Here is a 22459-nt window from a genome sequence, read left to right as displayed (position 1 = left end):
AAGCCACTTCTGGCGAACCAGAGCAGCGCACGGAAACGCCGTTTACCTTCCCGCCGGAGCAGTACCTATTGATCTACTTGCACTTTGACGTGCTTTCAAACTGCTAGGTTGGCAAGAGCTGGAACAGAGCAACGGGAGCTCACCCCGTCGGGGGGATTCAAACCGCCAACCTTCCGATCAGCAAGTCCTAGGCTCTGTGGTTTAACCCACAGCGCCACCCACATCCCTATTGGAAGGACTTAGGGAGGGCTCATTTGGGCTGGGAATTTCCCTGGGCTGGGCAACCATGCTGTAGTTCAGGGATAGTATATCTTCCACTCCAAAAGTTGGGCAGCTTCTCCGTGCATGTCCTCTTAACTGGGAGTTCACAACCACATTTTAAAAATGAACAGAAAGTGGAAAGAGGCTACTAAAAAATATTCTAGAGTGGAGTGTTTGTGCAAATGAAACTGTGTGAGTGATTTTTGGCTCCTTTTTATTTTAGACCTTTTTGCATGTCGAGACCTGTTGCCAATGATTGCATGGTTTGATTGTGATTTCACTAATGTCTCACATCTGCGTAGTTGGATGTGCCAAGTCTGAATGCTCATGACAAAAAGATGGCATTCTCCATTCCCTGAAAATAGAGATTTGACCTTTGGATTATCTTTGCACAGTTACTGGAGGTGGGGTGTGGGTGTGTGTTCTCTTTCTTCAAATTATACTGATGGTAATATATCAGTAAATAGGCATTTAGGGAGAAAGAACCTCTATATGATATTTTGGAGTGAGAGTGTTTCATCAAAGGGTGCATTCTTTTGCCATGTTGTGAGAACAGTTTTCTAAAAAGGAATGCATCAAGGTTCTCAAAGTTCCATTAGTAAGCAAGTCAGAGACAATTTATTTTTCTAGTGTGGCAGTTGCATCTTTTCCCCCACAAGAAATATTTACTTGTACTGTAATTCAAGGTAAGGGAAATAATGCACAAGTTAAAAGAATTGCACTCTTGTAGTTATGCTTAAGTTATACGTATAAGCAAAGGATTTAAAATAAATGGAAGATGAGAGAATCGGCTTTTTAATTCATGGAGGATCAGCGTAGAAAGCTTGCTTTTTGTGTTAAGATATAACAAATGTCAGTTATTCATTCTGCCTTTCATTTGAATCTAGAGGTGATATTTCTTTTACTTGAGTGAACAATATCACAAGTTTCAAGGTCACATGCTAATTCTGCAGTACCCAGTGTTTCACAAAATGATTTTTAATCCTCTATGCCTATAAATTTGGGGGGAGGGGTGGAACTATAGATATGTATCTGAAAGAAAAAGCCTACCAGCAATTTATTTGTGGTGTAGTAGTTAACAAGTCTTTTTGCACCGCTGCATTGCTAAGGGCCGCTGACTTTGTTTTTGTCCATATGGTTACCCCTTATGTAATAAATAATTGTAACATGCAAATGAATTTAAAGTTTATAAAAGGCTATTCCATCAGTCTATATAATGAAGAATATTTTATGTGATTTGCTTTTTATCATATCATGTATGTCTTTCGATGCCTTTTTTTCAGTAAACACATGCCTCAGATCTCTGTTGCAACTTTTTCCAGACACACCGTACGAAATATACTGATTGGAAATATTAAGCCTATAACCAATGACATATCCGTACAAAAAGATGAAGAACTCCCTATAAGATGGCAATGTGTCTGAGGGAGCAAGTTTTAGAGGAATCGTGATGGCTGGGTAAATGTTAAGCATCCCTTCCCTACTGAATCCTCTTCTATCTGCAATTTTTTTTAAGAAAAGAGGAACATGTCATAGGGCACTGGGATGACTGTCCCTTTCATCTCCAGTGCAGGCTAAGTACTGAAATTCAGATAATAAAATATCATAGGCATTAGCCATCAGCTATATGTGACATTCATTCAACTGTACAGTGGTGCCCCGCAAGACGAATGCCTCGCAAGACGGAAAACCCGCTAGACGAAAGGGTTTTCCGTTTTTGAGCTGCTTTGCAAGACGAAAACGTCTGGCGAGTGTTCCGATTTTTTTCCGCTCCCCCCCCCCTTTTTCTAAGCCACTAATAGCCTTTTAGCCGCTAATCCGCTAAGCCTTTAATAGCCGCTAAGCCTTTAATAGCCGCTAAATCGCTAATAGCGCTAATCCGCTAATCCGCTAATAGGGTTGCTTCGCAAGACGAAAAAACTGCTAGACGAAGAGACTCGCGGAACAGATTAATTTCGTCTTGCAAGGCACCACTGTATTGCACTATGAATTCCAATGGCCTTGCTAACTGGGAATACAACTGCATTTAGCAGTGACAAAATCTTGCCATTTGAGAGCTGGTAAAATACAACATCGCTGAAAGAGGTGTGCATATCTGAGGAAGACAGACTGGATCCTGTGCAGAAAAATGAGCAACAGTTGCACAGTTGCTGCTTTGAAAACTCAGCGCTCTGAGACGGTAGGATATCTGGAGTAAGCAAGCTCTTGTTTTCAACAGGGATACACAAGCACCCTAACATTCAACCTGAAAAATATGCTTTTGCCAGTGCCCTGTTCAAGCACTCACAAAAGTGTAAGCCTTTTTTTTTGTAAGTGTCCAGTTTGAGGACTTGCAAAAGGCTTGCTGGTCCTCACAGTGACCACTGCCTCCCATCTCACCAACCTGAATAATATATCTTGAGACTAGGGCAGGACGGTAGAAGAATGGAGGCAACGGGTGTCCTGGAACCCCTCTCAGAGCCTTCTTCCCAGCAATCACTCATAGTTTTAAGTCCCATCCCCAATGAAGAAAGATGCTCTGTTGAGACCTCTGGATCCTCTTTGCTATCTTTGACTCCCCCCACTGGCAGAGGAACAGGAGTGCAGGGGTGCCGCTCCTGGCGGCATGATCCCGGTGGGGTGCCATCGCAGCTCCCCCCCCCCGCGCTGGGTGCCATGCCCCTGCAGGCAGCACGCCACACCCCCAGCACGTGTGCCACGCCCCTGCGGATGGCACGCCACACCCCCGGGGCGTGCGCCATGCCCCCGGGATCCGTGCCAGCCATGCCCCCGCCTGCTCTCCGCCACTGGCCCCCCGTCTCTTTTTTAAAAAAATACATTTTTATTAATTTTAACATACAAATTATAAAACGTACCACACAAATTATTACAAATACACTTTTTTTTTTGGACTTCCATCAGCACCTCCGATGATCTTCCGTCTTAACCTCTTTTTATGCATTACTTCATTTTATATTGTCTTTGCCTCTCTTAACTTATCATCCCCCCCCCTTTTCCATTTTTACAATATTTCCAACAATACTCCTCACAGAACTTCTTGCAAACCTACAAACGTCGTCAGATCATCACAAATACTTTTCATATAGTTTGTAAATTTACTCCAGTCTTCGGTAAATTTCTGGTCCCGCCGGTCTTGGATCCTTCCTGTTAATTTGTCTAATTCTCCCCCTGTCTCAAGGTAAGTAATTGGGACCTTGGGACAGGGGAAGGCAGAAGTGACAGTGGCAACTTGTCGGATCCAGATCAGCGAAGGAACCATTTTCAAGAGTTTGAACAGATGCGCTGTCTTCTGTGACCCCCCCCCCGGCATGTGTTTACACCACGCTTAGCATGTGAGCTCAATTTTAAGTTCTTTCTGTCACTATGCATTTTGCCAGCCACACAGATTTATGCAAAGCAGCCCACTTCCCTTTGTGTCCTGCTGTTCATTTTTAAAGAAAACCATTTGGTGCAAGTACCATTTTGCACAGCCTTCCAATATTTCCTTCAGCACTTGGAAAGTTTAATTTAAAACACAACTAGTTCAAGTTAACCCTGCCCCAAAGGGAACTACTTCCAGTTCATCCTTTTACAAAACAAAACTTGTTCAATTAATTCATCCAAATGAATTCATAAAAAGTTCATCCTAAAATCAGCGTTCAGAATGTCACACCCTGCTGTGCAGAGCTATAGGGTCTAAAAGGAAGTAGGGGTACACAACTAATAAGATGTCTAAAAGACAGAATGTTAGCAAGTGAATCTTTTCAATCTGTGCCAGCCACACAGCTGTTAAAGACATTGTTCATTTTGTTCCTCTACCTGTAATTCTCACTGCAAACTACCCTGTTGAAAAAGAGCAAATCTCTTCAGTAGGGAAGGTACAGGAAATGCCTTACATTCCTTCCTTTTGATTACATAACAACAGTGATTAAGTTACTGCCTAATCAGCCTCCATGGTTTGCTTTCTAACTTTCCTTATAGATGTCTGACTGACCAGGGGTGGGGGTGGGGGAATAGTCTGGGCCTCCTGCCAGGCTGAAGAGAAGGGAATGAAAGTGAAGATGAACTAGAAATTTACTTCCCCCAGCAGTTATGGGGACCACTTTCAAGTGTAGTCCAGAGATTTTTGAACTAGTTCAGTGATCTTTGTTCAACCAAACTAGTTCATTCCAAGCACTGATTTCCTTGTTCCTTAGAACTTAAACTTTGGGGATATAGTAGTTGGCACTGTTAACAGTATCAGTCTCATACTATTTGAGTAGTAACAGAGTACTTGCTTAAATGTTTTAAAGACAAAAATTAGATATGAGTCTTATGTGGTCTGCTGACATACACCCCACTGTTACACATGGGACCGCAGGAGAAGATACATATACAAAACTGTTTTATGAAATTCCTAAACTGGAACAAAAGAGCAACTAATCCTGAGGAACTTAAAAGACTAACAAATACATTCTGGCATGAACTTTCATAGCTGCAATATAAATAGGCGTTACGTGTCCTGTAAACTTGGTGGCCTTGTGTACGCATGTTCACATACAATGCTGAACCATGGTTCGTGGTACATGCACAAGCTAGAATGAGCCAAAGCAAAACCACCAGCTTGCGTTCTCCTTCCACGTAGCCAAGAGAAAGATGTCTATTAATGGTTTCCATGAATCTTGGCTTCTCATTACATATAAACTGGAAATGGTAGCAAAGTTTCAAAACGAGCCAATTCCAAACTTTGGGCTATAAAGTTGGCTTCATTAACTATTGTCATGACATACCAGGATTTGTAAAAACTGAAGCCAGGTATTGCAAGAGGAGGGGAGGAAGAAATGAAATGAACAACATGTTCAAGCTCAAAGCTTTGCTCATGTTCATCATAACTCACACATGCAGTACTAAATCATAGTTTAGCATTGTGTGTGAATTAGTACAATGAGACTAAAGGAAAAATAAAACACATAAAATACTATACCACATCAGAGTTGGGTGTGTGCCTTGGCTCATAGAGGTATACAAGATGCAATCGGAAATGAGGAATTATTCTTTTTCTCCCTACAATTTTAACAGGTTAAGCAGAATTTTTTTATTATCTTAAAGCACATCATTCAGATTTGGAACCCTCCCCCCCCCGACAGTCTTAGGTCTATTTCCAGTTATTAGTATTTAATATCTGTTTCGCACAAATACTGTGTTATGCACTGCACATTGGGTGGCTTGAAACCAGGTTCTTTGTATCTTAACAGCACTATGAAAAATTCCAATGTAAGTTCCAAAAGAAACTGACAGTGCAAATTAAGGAAATGATAATTCCAAACCTCTTTATTTGTGTCGCTTATACAATATTGAGCTGCATTTCTTGTTTGCTTACTCAAGAGTAGGGAAATGGGTTGTATTGGCATGCATGTAAGGTTGAAGCATCCTTCTCAATGACTGTGGGCTGAGAGTTTCCTCCATCTCAATGATGGTGTGTTGTGACCCTGGAGATATTCCTACAACTTTAAACACGAAGCCATGCATAGCCTCGAATTGGAAAAACGAAAACACTGAGCTACATGGCATTCATGCCCACAGCGAGATTTCTAGGGAGAAGGAGTCGAAGAAAACTAGACCTCTCAGAACTGTCTTATTGTAGTGCTTCTCACGCATTTCTGCTGAAATGTCAAATTTATACATGGTTGATTTTACTACTTTTGTATAAGCTGCCCAGTACCTTGCTATGCTGTTTAAGTTTCGCATTACAGGATAGTCTGACTACGAATGAAACGTACCGCTTTTTTAAATCATCTGTGGATGCCACTATGAAAGCTGACATTCTTAAAAGCCACTTCAGAGTTTTCTATGAATACTTGTTATATATGAACCTATACAAAGAGACTGTATCGATACAAAGAAATTGGAACATTTAAAAACATTTCTTTAGGTTTGGGGGCTGCGCGGGGAGTCTTGCTGTAAAATGATGCATTAATCCATTTAATAAAAATGACCTTCATGAAAAGAGCTGGGGTTTTTTTTGTGTATGTGTGTGTACGTTTGACAACTTTATGGTGCGACCAGTAGATGTCACTGCTTACTATTAAAGCATGGGATTAAGATATACCGGTATTTATCTGCTGGGAAAGAAGAACCATCTTCTGACTTGGCATGTTACAAGAGTAAGTTGGGGGGAAATGTGCCTGAATTCAGATTTCTGTATTATCTATTTCAATCGTGTATACAGTCATACCTTGGGTTACAGACGCTTCAGGTTGCGCGTTTTCGGGATAAGGATGTGCCGAAACCCAGAAGTACCAGAACGGGTTACTTCTGGGTTTCGAGGCTCGTGCATGTGGAGAAACACTAAATTGCACTTTGTGCAGGTGCGCGGGTTGCGAACGTGCCTCCCGCATGAATCACGTTCACAACCCGAGCGTCCCCTGTACATTGTTGTAAATCAGCTTATAAAGAAGAGTACTCTCCTGGAAGCCCATGAAGAGTAAGAATCTCCTCTTAAGTCAGGCAAGATATATTTGTCCATGGGAAGGAGTAGGAGTTTCTCTCTCATTATCTGTGGGCCAAGATGTGCGTAGACAGAAAATTTAAATCTAAAAAAATGTAGTACAGTGGTACCTCGGGTTACATACGCTTCAGGTTACAGACTCCACTAACCCAGAAATAGTGCTTCAGGTTAAGAACTTTGCTTCAGGATGAGAACAGAAATCGTGTTCCGGCAGCGTGGTGGCAGCAGGAGGCCCCATTAGCTAAAGTGGTGCTTCAGGTTAAGAACAGTTTCAGGTTAAGAACGGACCTCCAGAACGAATTAAGTACTTAACCCGAGGTACCACTGTATTAACACCGACAACTGGAAAACACTGGCCTGCGAGTGCTCCATTTGGAGAACAACCTTTACCGAAGGTGTCATGGACTTTGAAGACACTCAAACTCAGAACGCAAGGGAGAAACTGCTAAGAGGAAGGCACGCTTGGCAAGCCCTCACCGCGATCAACTCCCACCCGGAAACCTATGTCCCACTGTGGAAAGATGTGTGGATCCAGAATTGGCCTCCACAGTCACTTACGGACTCACTTTTAAAACAGTGTTTTAGAAGACAATGTTACTCGGCTACGAGTGATCGCCAAAGAAAGAGACAGAATGTTTTGTAGGCTGGGGATGGACTGTTAGAGTGGTTGTTTATTATGGTGATGTAGCGAAATGGTAACTTGAAGAAACCTCTTAACGTTACACAATTTTGCCTGGTGCCAGGGTTCAACAGCTAAGTGATGTCACCCTGGGCTCTTTAAGGAGGAAGGGTGGGATATAAACTGAATAAATAAAAACTGTAATAGCTGCCATCACTTGGGTAGAAGATGCCACCCGAGAAAAGGAATGGGAATGGGAACACTGCCTGGGCAGCGTGTTTTGAGGTCCTAGGCTGCCTGGACACAAGACCCATCTCTTGGCCTTGCTGGTGCAATTCAAAAGAAAGCCGAGCAATACATTTGACACAAGCTTGGCTGCGGGAGTTGCCAGAAGGAGGCGTACAAGGTGCCATCCAACCACCTTAGGGATGCCAATCCAGATTTGTGTAGGTTTTACTCCCTAGCTGTGGGTTAAACCACAGAGCCTAGGACTTGCCGATCAGAAGGTCGGCGGTTCGAATCCCCATGACAGGGTGAGCTCCCGTTGCTCGGTCCCTGCTTCTGCCAACCTAGCAGTTTGAAAGCACACCAGTGCAAGTAGATAAATAGGTACCGCTCCGGCGGGAAGGTAAACGGCGTTTCCGTGCGCTGCTCTGGTTCGCCAGAAGTGGCTTAGTCATGCTGGCCACATGACCTGGAAGCTGTACGCCAGCTCCCTCGGCCAATAAAGCGAGATGAGCGCCGCAACCCCAGAGTCGGCCACGACTGGACCTAACGGTCAGGGGCCCCTTTACCTTTACTCTCTAGCCCAGGGGTCAGCAACCTTTTTCAGCCGTGGGCAAGTCCACCATCCATCAGACCTTGTGGTGGGCCGGACTATATTCTGAAGGAAAAAAAAGAACGAATTAAAATAACCCATAGGTGCATTTTAAATAAAAGGACACATTCTACTCATGTAAAAACACGCTGATTCCTGGACCATCCGTGGGCCAGATTAAGAAGGCGATTGGGCCAGATCCGGCCCCCAGGCCTTAGTTTGCCTACCCATGTCCTAGGCCACCATCTGTGTGCAATTAGGACCAAGGTTCTCCACCCAGATTTCTGGTCTGTTTGCTTATCCAGTTGACATGTTAAAAGTTACATTTTTTAGAAATGAAGTTATCGTCGTTCATATTGCAGCGATACACCATTGTTCTCAGAATTTTCTCTCCAAAAATAGTTCCTTCCTTTATGAGCTCACACCCTAAATAAGGGAGCAAGAGGAAACCTTTAAATAAGTCTTAATTGTCTGGGCTTGTCTGAACAAATGGTGAGAAGGAGCCAAGCTTTGTCATTCCAACTACTCTTGCTAAGATCTGCAAATATTTCTCTTTGCACTATGCCCAAGAGAACTCTCCTTTTTAGGCAGGGCCTGGCGACTGGAAAAGGGCAAGAGTGCCTGGCGATGTCTCTGTGCTACAACCTTTTCTTCTTTTCCTATTGCACTGCAGCCACTTGGCTTTAAAATGCATCTCTAAGTAGAAGTTCTGAACAGTCTGAAGCTAACCAATGAAGACATCTGTGGAGAGCATTCCACTGCTGTAGTGCTAAAATCAAGAATATAAGAAGAAACCTGCTGTATCAGGTCAAAGACCTGCCTGAATCCAGCATATTGTTGCCACGGTGACCGAATCGATCAGAGTTCCCCAAACTTGTTTCTCCAACTGTTTCTGGACTACAGTTTCCACCATTCCTGACCACTGGTCCTGCTGGCTAGAGATGATAGGAGTTATAGTCCAACAGCTGGAGACCCAAGTTTGGGAAACCCTGAACTCGATGCCTTTGAGAGGCCCGCAAGCAGGACATGAGGAGTCATCCTGTTTTGGGTTGTTGTTGTTGTTTAGTCGTGTCCGACTCTTTGTGACCCCATGGACCAGAGCACGGCAGGCACTCCTGTCTTCCACTGCCTCCCGCAGTTTGGTCAAAATCATGCTGGTAGCTTTGAGAACACTGTCCAGCCACCTTGTCCTCTGTCGTCCCCTTCTCCTTGTGCCCTCAATCTTTCCCAGCATCAGGGTCTTTTCCAGGGAGTCTTGTCTTCTCATGAGGTGGCCAAAGTATTGGAGCCTCAGCTTCAGGATCTGTCCTTCCAGTGAGCACTCAGGGCTGATTTCCTTCAGAATGGAGAGGTTTGATCTTCTTGCAGTCCATGGGACTCTCAAGAGTCTCCTCCAGCACCATAATTCAAAAGCATCAATTCTTTGGCGATCAGCCTTCTTTATGGTCCAGCTCTCACTTCCGTACATCACTACTGGGAAAACCATAGCTTTAACTATACGGACCTTTGTCAGCAAGGTGATGTCTCTGCTTTGGATACTTACACATTTTGCTTCATAACTTGTTTTTCTTGGAGGGTGAGAGAGAGAGAGAGAGAGAGAGAGAGAGAGAGAGAGAGAGAGAGAGAGAGAGAGAAAGAAAGAAAGAGAAATTAAGAGAAAAAGCTCATTCTGTGGCCCCTGTGCAAGACTGGGCTGGCAAACCCTGAACTAGGCCCAACTAAAACTGCCTTGGTAGACTGGAAAAACTAGCTTTTACTATCTAATAATTAATAATATATTCACACTCCAGTGCATGGCTGGCCTTCACAAGACTGGGAAGCCTCTCTGAGAGGCGTTTCTCCTAACAGACTTGACTTTTTTTGTTCTTTTTAAAGCAAAACAAAGGATTTAGTTGGTTTTCAATGAAGGGCTCAGAACCACTGATCCAGCAGATTAGCACAATGTGAAAACAATTTCCAACGGGAATTAGACAGAATTAATAGGGTGGATGGCAAGAACCACCCTGATAAATATGTCAGATACTTATCCACAAGCTAACTGCTGAAAGCTAGCTTATCCCATGCCTAGGGAAGGACATATAAGGCAGCTGGGGCACTTATTTCCTTGAAAATACAAGTGTGTGTCAAATATGTCAGATAACAAATGAGGCGTCTTAAATCTGTATCTAGTTAAGTGAAGCTGATACTATATCAGTAGAATATTAGAGCCATAATCTCCACACGAAAAGTACCATGCATGTCAAGTATTTCCATGTAGTACAGCTTATGTTAAATACGTACACATCTACCAACCGCCATTCCCCTCCCCCCACCTGTTTATTATTTTTACACAATACAGTCGTACCTCGGGTTACATACGCTTCAGGTTACAGGCTCCGCTAACCCAGAAATAGTACCTCGGGTTAAGAACTTTGCTTCAGGATGAGAACAGAAATCGTGCGGCGGCAGCGGGAAACCCCATTAACTAAAGTGGTGCTTCAGGTTAAGAACAGTTTCAGGTTAAGTACGGACCTCCGGAACGAATTAAGTACTTAACCCGAGGTACCACTGTATAGTTACCGCTGTTGTTTGCTTTCATTTGTTGGAGCCTGTTGACCTAGTATTTTCAGTGCATTTTGACTCCAAGAACGTTTCCCTGGGCAGTTGCGATCCATTCCCTGAATAGGATTAGCATTTTTTACTGCATTGTCTCACTTTCTACTTACAGGAAGGGTGTGTTCACATTATACCCATCTTAGTGCCCAGGTGGAGTTATTGCCATTGCCCCACCAGCACCAGCTGTTCCTATTGGCACAGTTTCATGAGTTTCAGATTTCTATCTGATTGTGTTTGCACCATGGGGGTCTTGGCAGGACAAGGATGTCATTATCCTATGCCAAGGTGTTCACACCTTGGCGAGAGATGAATGAGAAGCGTCTTAATCGGTGTGAAGCTGGTTTGAGAAACAATGCATCAAACGGTAGCATTTCGTAGCAAAGTACAGGACACACATGCATTTGGGATGATGATGTGAACACGAATTAAAAGCACTGGAAATGGAGTGTAAAAGGTATAGGGACCCCTGACCATTAGGTCCAGTCATGACCGACTCTGGGGTTGTGGCGCTCATCTCACTTTATTGGCCAAGGGAGCTGGTGTACAGCTTCCGGGTCACGTGGCCAGCATGACTAAGCCGCTTCTAGAGAACCAGAGCAGCTCACGGAAACGCCGTTTACCTTCTCGCCAGAGCGGTACCTATTTATCTACTTGCACTGGTGTGCTCTCGAACTGCTAGGTTGGCAGGAGCAGGGAGCGAGCAACGGGAGCTCACCCCATCGCGGGGATTCAAACCGCCAACCTTCTGATCGGCAAGTCCTACGCTCTGCGGTTTAACCCACAGCGCCTGGAAATGGAGTGAGTACATAGTAAATGGAAGTGTGAACACAGCCAGAGAGTCAAATTACAGATTATGTGGGAGAGGAAGAAACGTGTTTCCCACGTGTTTTGCTTTGCTACTGTAAAGCAGTTCCCATGCCAGTTTGAGTGACGGAACAAGCAAGGGGTAGAGGCTGCTCTCAAGCCTGAACTTCTGCACCATTTGCCTGCTCAAAATCACCCTCCCCAAGTTGCTTTTCTCCCTGCACTGGGGGAAATAACCTCCCTTTCCCATTCTGCTCAGAATCACAGCCTCCTGGGCTACTTTTCATTTGAGGAAAAAAACAAAACAAAAAACGAGCATGTATTTCCCACAAATCCACTAGTTCGGATCTGAAACGCAATTGTCATTATGCTACCTAGACATCCAGTTTGCAGAGAGCTTTTGACCATGCTAAATGTTTATTTAGTGGTCATCTGCAAACTTGCTTTTCTTCATTGACTCTGGATCATTTCTGAACAGCATCAGTCCTGATACAGAGCATCAGGGGAGTGGTTTACATCCTGTTAAAATTTTTTTGGTCCTACCCACTTCTTTTCTTTTAACTGATGAAACTCTCAAGCATTTCCTTCTAACTGGTTTTTTAAAAACATTCTGAAGAAGCCTTCTCCCTTCACCCCCCCTTCCCTGCCTTAAGCTAATGACTCTCACCTCTTACCTAGGGCACAGGTAGGAGATAGGGTGGGTGTTGTCTGTGTTAATCCAATGTGGCTGTAAGGACCAGAAAAGTCACAGCAAGAGATGTGGTGCAGAATTCAAACAGCACCCCAGAATGCCAACGAAACCTGGAGTAGCTGTTTGCACTGACTCACAGTCACTGTCAAACTACACTATTTCACCTGAAATAAGCTGAATAAAAGTATGTGGAATCCTGCTACTCTTTTGCCATAGATCTGGGTTGAACAGATTGAGATTGAATCCTGACAAGACTGAAGTACTGTTTTGGGGGGACAGGAGGCGGGCAGGTGTGGAGGACTCCCTGGTCCTGAATGGGGTAACTGTGCCCCTGAAGGACCAGGTGCGCAGCCTGGGATTCATTTTGGACTCACAGCTGTCCATGGAGGCACAGGTCAATTTTGTGTCCAGGGCAGCTGTTTACCAGCTCCATCTGGTACGCAGGCTGAGACCCTACCTGCCTGCAGACTGTCTTGCCAGAGTAGTGCATGCTCTAGTTCAGTGTTTCCCAACCGGTGTTCCGCGGCACACTACTGTGCCGTGAGACATTGGCTGGTGTGCCGTGGGAGGGAGGCGGGCGAGTCGGGAGGTGAGAGGCGGCGGCGGCGAGGATCCGCGTCGAGCCGGGGGCGGCTCCGCGGTGGTGGTGCCGAGCAGCGGGGCAGCGCGTGCAAAAGGGAGGAGCGCGAGACAGCGGAGGAGGAGGAGGCCGGCATGTCCGGGCAGCAGCAGCAACAACAGCAGCAGCAACTCCCGGCGACGGCTCCTCAAGCCCCGCCGCCGCCCCCTCCTCCGCCCGCTATCGCCGCCACCACCACAACAGCCGCCGCCTCAGTTGCCGCCGTCCCTCAGTCCCTCGCTCTGCTGCCTCCTCCCACCCCCAAAGCTTGGAGGTTCCCCGGCAAGGGGGAGGGAAAAAACTTTCACTTTCGTGCGTCCCTCCCGGCGTGACGCTGCGTGCTGACGTCACGGGGCGGGGCTTTAATGGTGGTGTGCCGCGAGATTTTTTTTCAGTAAACAGGTGTGCCATTGCCCAAAAAAGTTTGGGAAACACTGCTCTAGTTATCTCCTGCTTGGACTACTGCAATGCGCTCTACGTAGGGCTACCTTTGAAGGTGACCCGGAAACTACAACTAATCCAGAATGCGGCAGCTAGACTGGTGACTGGGAGTGGCCGTCAAGACCATATAACACCGGTCTTGAAAGACCTACACTGGCTCCCAGTACGTTTCCGAGCACAATTCAAAGTGTTGGTGCTGACCTTTAAAGCCCTAAACAGCCTCGGTACAGTATACCTGAAGGAGCGTCTCCACCTCCATCGTTCTGCCCGGATACTGAGATCCAGCACCAAGGGCCTTCTGGCGGTTCCCTCACTGTGAGAAGCCAAGTTACAGGGAACCAGGCAGAGAGCCTTCTCGGTAGTGGCACCCACCCTATGGAACACCCTCCCACCAGATGTCAAAGAGAAAAATAACTACCAAACTTTTAGAAGACACCTGAAGGCAGCCCTGTTTAGGGAAGCTTTTAATGTTTAATAGGTTATTGTATTTTAGTGTTTTGTTGGAAGCCGCCCAGAGTGGCTGGGGAAACCCAGCCAGATGGGCAAGGTATAAATAATAAATTATTTCCCAAACTTGGGTCTCCAGCTGTTTTTGGATTACAGTTCCCATCATCCCTGACCACTGGTCTTGCTAGCTAGAGATGATGGGAGTTGTAGTCCAAAAACAGCTGGAGATCCGGGTTTGGGAAACCCTGAACTAGATGCTTCCCTTCCCTAATGAAGTGCCCCACTGATGTTAAGATCTCTGACTAGTCTTTGTCTCCCTGATGCATATTTTGACTTCTGTAGATGGCATAATTCCCAAGGCAATACGGTGCTTCAGATCTCGTTCATTCTTCCATGCCCTCTACGAAGCGGTTACTGCTACACCAAGCCTTGCGGCAGGAAATTGTGGTTGGTTTGCAAAAAAGGAGCTGCATTTTAGTGGCGAATGAGCATTTACGGCGAGGACCAAGGGAGCAAGGCCTTTTCTGGAAGCTCAGCTGTGGTGAGAACTAGCTCTGAAGAGGCCAAGCTGAGTTCACTGCTGACTTGCAAAACGCACCTAGGACTTTCCAAGGCCCAAACTGAACACTGGACTGGATTAATAATTTTGATTCTTCCCTCCCTTACTCCGTTTATCATGTATTAATGAAACAAAGAAACACTGGCAGAGTGCCACAAAGAATTGTTTGAAGCTCTTCCAATCTCTGTGTCACGAGGAGATTGTTTTTGCTCTAGGACAGTCACTGAACTGTCTTGGCAGCCAGGGCTGCACTGTACATAAAATGATCTATAGTAATTGCTTCTGTTACCGTCATTCCCACGCTGCTTCGTAAAAGCAGTCAGGCCTGAACTGTCTTAGCTGTAAAAACACTCCTTGGCTTAGCTACTGAAGGTGGGCATGAAGCTATTACTAGCTCACAAACAGATCTCCTATAGATTTAGGCCACAATCTTGGAAAGGCCCTACAAGTCTTAACCACTCTCCAGAGACAGCCATTTCTTCTCAGTCCTCTCATCCTACTGCAAAAAATGAAAGGAGCCAAAATGGTATCTCTTCTTAACCAGGCAGATTAACCACATTAAATGAGGTAAGCCTCAGTGCATAGCAACCCCAGCATGTAATTGCATGAGTCGAAACACAAAGGCATGCATAGTCAGATGCTATAGTAGACTCAAACAGGTTGCAAAGGGGAAGTGAGGTGTGTAAGAATATTCCACTGTGTTTGCTGAAAACAAACAAACAAACAAACAAACAAACAAACAAACAAACAACTCATTTATTTATGTTTGGAAAGTAAGGGGTTAATGTATTGCGGAAGAAAGGAATCAAAGCGGTGCTCCAAAAACGGTTCAATTTCACACACACACTTTTTTTGTACTATAGTCATACACCTATTAAAGGGACGCGGGTGGCGCTGTGGGTTAAACCACAGAGCCTAGGACTTGCCGATCAGAAGGTCGGCGGTTCAAATCCCCGTGACGGGGTGAGCTCCCGTTGCTCGGTCCCTGCTCCTGCCCACCTAGCAGTTCGAAAGCACGTCAAAGTAGATAAATACCGTATTTTTCGCTCTATATGACACACATTTCCCCCTCCAAAAATTAAGGAGAAATGTGTGTGCGTCCTATGGAGCAAATGCAGGCTCCTTGGCTTCAGTGATAGCAACGGGAAGCCTCCGAAGCACAGTGGGAGCGCTCCGGAGGCTTCGCGTTGCTTTTGCTGAAGCCTGGAGAACGAGTGGGGTTGGTGCGCACCGACCCCTCTCACTCTCCAGGCTTCAGGGATAGCCGCAAGACTCTCCTGGCTTCAGCGAAAGGAACCTGAAGCCTCTGGAGCGCAGCGGGAACTCCTGCTGCGCTCCGGAGGCTTCGGGTTGCCTTCACTGAAGGTGAAGGCAATGTGGGAAAGGGAGAGCTGCGCAGCGCCCCTTCAGCGAAGCAGGAGGAGAAATGGTTGGGGCTCTGTTTCTCCTGCCGCTTCGCTGAAGGGGCGCTGCGCAGAGAGGGGGAGATTTTTTTTTTCTTGTTCTCCCCCTCTAAAACAAGGTATGTCCTATGGTCGGGTGCGCCCTAGAGCGAAAAATATGGTAGGTACCGCTCCAGCGGGAAGGTAAATGGCGTTTCGGTGCACTGCTCAGGTTCGCCAGAAGCGGCTTAGTCATGCTGGTCACATGACCCGGAAGCTGTACGCCGGCTCCCTCGGCCAATAAAGCGAGATGAGCGGCGCAACCCCAGAGTCAGTCATGACTGGACCTAATGGTCAGGGGTCCCCTTTACCTTACATACACTTATTTGCATTTGGACTAATGTCTTCTTGCATAGTTAGTTCAGGGCTTGCGTGGAAACCTGGCAGAGGGCATACCTATACAATTAAGGGGTGTGTATGTAAATGGTTATGAGAGCCAGTGTGGTGTAGTGGTTAGGAGCGGTAGATTCGTAATCTGGTGAACCGGGTTCGCGTCTCTGCTCCTCCACATGCAGCTGCTGGGTGACCTTGGGCTAGTCATGCTTCTCTGAAGTCTCTCAGCCTCACTCACCTCACAGAGTGTTTGTTGTGGGGGAGGAAGGGAAAGGAGAATGTTAGCCGCTTTGAGACTCCTTCGGGTAGTGATAAAGCGGGATATCAAATCCAAACTCTTCTTCTCTTCTAAATGGCACAAATTACAGCATGTGGTGTGGGCAACCAGAAATTCACAATTCACATGTGGAGTCTAGGAGACAGTCAGTAGTGCTCTCAATAAGTGAGAAAATTGCACCTGTCCCTTCTCCTGTGGGGCGTGGGTGAGATCATAATGATCAATAGTGCAGCTAGGTAATTTTAGCTCCTGGGCTTAATAGTAGAGGGTGGCCTTTAGTGGGCCATACACATTACTTCCGTTGTGATGCGCGCAATTAACATTTCTCTTTCCCCCACGCCGCCAGCTGTTCTGTGCTTTACAACTGCTTCTACGTTCCTGCTACGTTCGAGCAAAATGCAAACAAATAAAAATCGCCAACCCTGAATTTTTTCTCTTTTTTTTAAATGAATATTCTCAGCACGTGCAGTTTCACATATTAAAGTCACTTAAATTATAGCACCATGGTGACTGCAGGACTAAAAGGGAATTTGCTTCTGCCGCCTGGATGCTGAGTACATTTATCGAGCGATAAGCACCATTTCGTTGTGGGAAATGACAAGACCTATTTTTAAGTGGAAATAATGCAAGAGGAATCTGTAACCATGGGCATGTCTAGCCAGTAGCCCCCTAACTTTAATTTTTAAAAAATAAAATAAAATAAAATAAATATGAATAAAGCACTGTTTGCTGCTGCTGCTGCTGCCATCACCTGTCACTCTCTGGGAACCTTCAGGACTGTGGCACTCTGAACCTCAGGGTTCAGTCCAAGCCGCACCACTAGTAGTGATGCAAAAAAGCTTTTGCTGAACAGTTGGCATTTAAGAAGAGTTTAAAGGACAAGGCATTGGTTTTGATTGACAAGAAGGCAGAAGAGGTTTTAACCAGTATATCACCAGAGCGATATGGCAGTTAAGAGCGTTCATAGCTTTGGGCGTGGTTTCAACCTCTTTTTTGGCTGTGAAACGCGCAGGTGCGCTTTAGGCAATGTGTCTCAAACTAAACTACCTCATAGGGTTATCGTGAGGCCAAAATTGTTGTTGTGAGATCCTGGGAGGAAGGGTGGGATAGATTTATAACTTGCAGATGGTTGCTACAAGCTGCGACAGCAGGTTTTCCCTTCTATATATGGGGCGTCTCACTAGGCGTGGGAAAAGGATAGGGTTGCTTCTTTATCAGGTTTTAACCTGCCAGATTGTTTCCTTCTGCATTTCCTGGCCCCACACCCCTTTCTCAGCCTCAGGGTTAGTAGATAATGGGCAAATATTTAATGTGAGAAAGGACTGCACCCCAGGCTATAATGTGAGTTGGATTGGTGGAGGATCTGACATCAAGCATGTTCAACAGTGGAGGTTGTGAACTCTCCTTCCTTGGAGGCATCTAAGAAGGTTGGGTGGCCATCTGCCATGAATGCTTTAGCTGAGATTCCTGCATTGTAGGGGGTTCGGCTAGATAACCCCCGAGGTCCCTTCCAACTCTACAGTCCTATGATTCCATGAGGCAGTGGAATAGCGTGGGTTGTCAGCACCCGGGGCAAGGCAAGTAATTTGCGCCCCCTAACCCGTGGATTTGCGCCACCTAACCCTAACCCCCAGATGTTGCGCCCGGTGCGGCCGGGCCCCCCCCCGCACCCCCCACGCTACGCCACTGCCATGAGGACATCTCTGTTGCCTCACTGTGGCTGGCACAGGGAGTAGAACGAAAGTAATCTGCGTCATTGACTATGCAAAAGCCTCTGACTGTGTCAACCGCAGCAAACTATGGGAAGTTCTTAAAGAAATGGGAGTGCCTGATCACCTCATCTGTCTCCTGAGAAATCTCTATGTGGGACAAGAAGCTACAGTTAGAACTGGATATGGAACAACTGATTGGTTCAAAATTGGGAAAGGAGTACGGCAAGGCTGTATATTGCCTGCTTATTTACCGTATTTTTCGCTCTATAACACGCACCCGACCATAACATGCACGCAGTTTTTAGAGGAGGAAAATCCGTAGGCATGCCACCCGTAGGCATTTCCTCCATAACACGCACAGACATTTCCCCTTACTTTCTAGGAGGAAAAAAGTGAGTGTTATGGTGCAAAAAATACGGTAACTTATATGCAGAATTCATCATGCGAAAGGCTGGGCTGGATGAATCCCAAGCCGGAATTAAGATTGCCGGAAGAAATATCAACAACCTCAGATATGCAGACGACACAACCTTGATGGCAGAAAGTGAGGAGGAATTAAAGAACCTTTTAATGAGGGCGAAAGAGGAGAGCACAAAATATGGACTGAAGCTCAACATCAAAAAAACGAAGATCATGGCCACTGGGCCCATCACCTCCTGGCAAATGGAAGGGGAAGAAATGGAGGCAGTGAGAGATTTTACTTTCTTGGGCTCCATGATCACTGCAGATGGTGACAGTAGTCACAAAATTAAAAGACACCTGCTTCTTGGGAGAAAGGCAATGACAAACCTGGACAGCATCTTAAAAAGCAGAGACATCACCTTGCCAACAAAGGTCCGTATAGTAGTTAAAGCTATGGTTTTCCCAGTAGTGATGTATGGAAGTGAGAGCTGGACCATAAAGAAGGCTGATCGCTGAAGAATGGATGCTTTTGAATTCTGGTGCTGGAGGAGACTCTTGAGAGTCCCATGGACTGCAAGAAGATCAAACCTCTCCATTCTGAAGGAAATCAGCCCTGAGTGCTCACTGGAAGGACAGATCGTGAAGCTGAGGCTCCAATACTTTGGCCACCTCATGAGAAGAGAAGACTCCCTGGAAAAGACCCTGATGTTGGGAAAGATGGGGGACACAAGGAGAAGGGGATGACAGAGGACGAGATGGTTGGACAGTGTTCTCGAAGCTACCAGCATGAGTTTGACCAAACTGCGGGAGGCAGTAGAAGACAGGAGTGCCTGGCATGCTCTGGTCCATGGGGTCACGAAGAGTCGGACACAACTAAACAACAACAATGAAACAAAGGGGCGCAATAGCAAGCAAGCTGCTCTATTAAAACAGGCGCCCAAATTGGAGAATGATGGACAATTTGAAAGGGTTGATACAGTAATGGGTAAAACTCTTAAGTGTAAGAACTGGAGCAGCTAACAGATTGGGAAACTGAAAAAGGAGTGGAGGGCCAAGTTCCGCAAAACCCCATCCCACAAAATGGCTTGGAAAAATCCTGTTGCTCTAAACCAGGGGTCAGCAAACCTTTTCAGCGGGGGGCTGGTCCACTGTCCCTCAGACCTTGTAGGGGGCTGGACTATATATCTGGGGGGGAGGGAATGAACAAATTCCTATGCCCCACAAATAACTCAGAGATGCATTTTAAATAAAAGGACACATTCTACTCATGTAAAAACACGCTGATTCCCCGACCGTCTGTGGGCCGGATTTAGAAGGCGATTGGGCCGGATCCGGCCCCCAGGCCTTAGTTTGCCTACCCATGCTCTAATCGCTGTTTGCCTGCACCTTTCCTCTGCCTCTGGAGCTGGCCCCAGGTGGACTAGGGATTAGCAACTGGTAGCCCATGACTAGATTGTAATACTGTGGAACCTGGGGTTATGTATCATCCTCCTTACGAACGCTTCGGGTAACGAGCTCCGCGAACCTGGAAGTAATAATAATAGTAGTAATAATAGTAGTAATAATAATAATAATAATAATAATAATATAATAATAATAATAATAAATTATTTATATCCCGCCCCCTGCAGCCGAAGCCGGGCTCAGAGTGGCTAACAACAGTAATACAGCATTCTAAAATCAATTCATTATAAAATCAGTTCAAATCAAATTGATGGCAACCATTGGGCTAGAGTTCTGTGAAGAATTACCAAAGGCCTGGTGGAACAGCTCTGTCTTGCAGGCCCTGAGGAAGGATGTCAAGTCCCGCAGGGCCCTAGTCTCTTGTGACAGAGCGTTCCACCAGATCAGGGCCACGGCCGAAAAAGCCCTGGCTCTGGTTGAGGCCAGCCTAACCTCTCTGTGGCCAAGGTGTTTTTGTTTGAAGACCGTAAGGTCCTCTGTGGGACATACCAGGAGAGGCGGTCCCGTAGGTACGAAGGTCCTAGGCTGTGAAGGACTTTAAAGGTTAAAACCAGCACCTTGAACCTGATCCTGTACTCCACCGGGAGCCAGTGCAGCTGGAAAAGCACTGGGTGAATGTGATCCCGCAGCAAGGACCCCGTAAGGAGTCTCGCTCCTGCGAGAGATCCTTCTGCTTGAGAACTTTGCCCCGGGATGCGAGCGGAAGTTGTGTGCCAGTGCTGCCGCGGCAGCGGGGGACCCCATTAGCGAAAGCATGCCTCATGTTAAGAACGGTTTCAGGTTAAAAACAGACCTCCGGAACGAATTAACTTCGTAACCGGAGGTACCACTATATAGTTACTAATATCCTTGACATGGGAGGGCATTCCACAGGGAGGACGCCACTACTGAGAAGGCTCTCGACCTGGTTCACTGTAGCTTTACCTCTTGCTACAGGGAACTGCCAGAAGGCCCTTAGAGCTGGACCTCAGTGTCTTGGCTGAACAATTGGGGTGGAGACGCTCCTTCAGGTATACTGGGCCAAAACCATTTGGGGCTTTAAAGGTCAGCACCAACACTTTGAATTGTGCTCAGAAACGTACTGGGAACCAGTGTAGATCCTTTAGGACTGGTGTTATATGGCCCTGGAAACTGCACCAAGTTACCAGTCTAGCTGCCACAATCTGGATTACCGTATTTTTTGCTCTATAAGAAGCACTTTTTCCCTCCTATAAAGTAAGGGGAAATGTGTGTGCGTCTTATGGAGCGAATGCAGGGTGCGCAGCTATCGCTGAAGCCAGAACAGCAAGAGGGAGAGCTGTGCAGCGCCTCTTATGATGACTTAGCCTGATCCTCCCTCCACCTTCAACATTTGATTCAGAATATTTTTTTTCTTATTTTCCTCCTCTAAAAACGAGGTGCACCTTATGGTCGGGTGTGTCTTATAGACCGAAAAATACGGTAGTTGGTTTTGAATCACCTTCCAAGGGAGCCCCACACAGAGCGCATTGCAGTAGTCCAAGCAGGAGATAACCAGAGCACTTCATTCAGTCACTGCAGAGCTGAGCAGACAGTGCTGAACTGGTACATGGGACCAGTAGTTTGGCCCAGGAGAAGGGCAGCTTTCTATTCCCGTCTGTCTGCTGGCCCTTTGCAGCACAAATGCAGCTTTAAACATCACCTCCAATATCTCCCATTTTGAAAACAGAAGCAGAACTACATACATGGACAGAATTTTATTTCGTTGGCACCTTTCTACAGTTGAAACCATGCTCAAGACGGCTTACAGAGCGAGCAAAAGCTCATAATTACAGAAAACATCAAAAAGTACACAACCAACTTGAAACAATTTCCACGTAATATCATAACATTTAAATAAAAATACAAAGATATATAAATAATAGCAATAATAGCAACAACTCCCCCCCCACACACAATTTTGTGTCCAGTTTGCCCCTAAGAATGTTGGTCCGAATACAGAATAACCTTTAGAAGACACCAGAAGGCAGCAGCGCTGTTTAGGGAAGTTTTTTTAATGTTTAATGTTTTTCATGTTGGAAACTGCCTAGAGTGGCTGGGGCTACCCAGTCAGATGGGAGGGATACAATTAAAATAATAATAATAATAATAATAATAATAATAATAATAATAATAATAATAATAATGGGCAGGAGCCTTTCCCAGCACTTCCAGGAACAGAAAACTAATGGAAAGTGAGACCTTATGCATGCAAACCATATGCAATGAGTGTTCTCCATGCACAAATGTAATAAAAATAAAAAAATAAAAAATATTATTGTTAATCATCATCATCATCATCTAGTTTCCATGGTGGGGCGCTGTATCTTAAAACAAGACCCAGCCATGTCACCTGGCTTCCCACGCCCGCGATGAAAACACGCGTGCGGTTGCGTGGAACGCCTCCGCAAGCTGTCACTCAGCTCCCGTCTCGCCTCTCGCGACGCTGCCCCTTTAAGCCTCACCCCACCCCGCGACGGGGGCGCGCACATACACACTCGCGCGCGCGCGCA

At 45.9% G+C, this 22459-nt stretch overlaps 1 protein-coding gene and 1 long non-coding RNA gene across 7 annotated transcripts in view; one reads left to right on the top strand and one right to left on the bottom strand.

Moving 5' to 3' along the window:
* BMPR2 (bone morphogenetic protein receptor type 2) overlaps positions 1 to 1561 on the top strand; it is a 92336-nt gene extending 90775 nt beyond the window's left edge. For all 4 annotated transcript variants that reach the window (XM_082242350.1, XM_082242348.1, XM_082242349.1 and 1 more), the window contains exon 15: positions 244 to 1561. The gene's annotated coding sequence lies outside the window, so the exon portion shown is untranslated. The remainder of the gene's footprint in view (positions 1 to 243) is intronic.
* Positions 1 to 22459, bottom strand: part of LOC309520958 — a 49992-nt gene that overhangs the window by 27161 nt on the left and 372 nt on the right. The window lies entirely within an intron of this gene.

This window comes from Podarcis vaucheri (genome assembly GCF_965113315.1).
Source record: "Podarcis vaucheri genome assembly, contig: SUPER_1_unloc_1, whole genome shotgun sequence".
Taxonomy (NCBI): Eukaryota; Metazoa; Chordata; class Lepidosauria; order Squamata; family Lacertidae; genus Podarcis; species Podarcis vaucheri.
The sequence above is the reverse complement of the archived record's forward strand: the minus strand, read 5'-3'. Positions and strand labels throughout refer to the sequence as shown.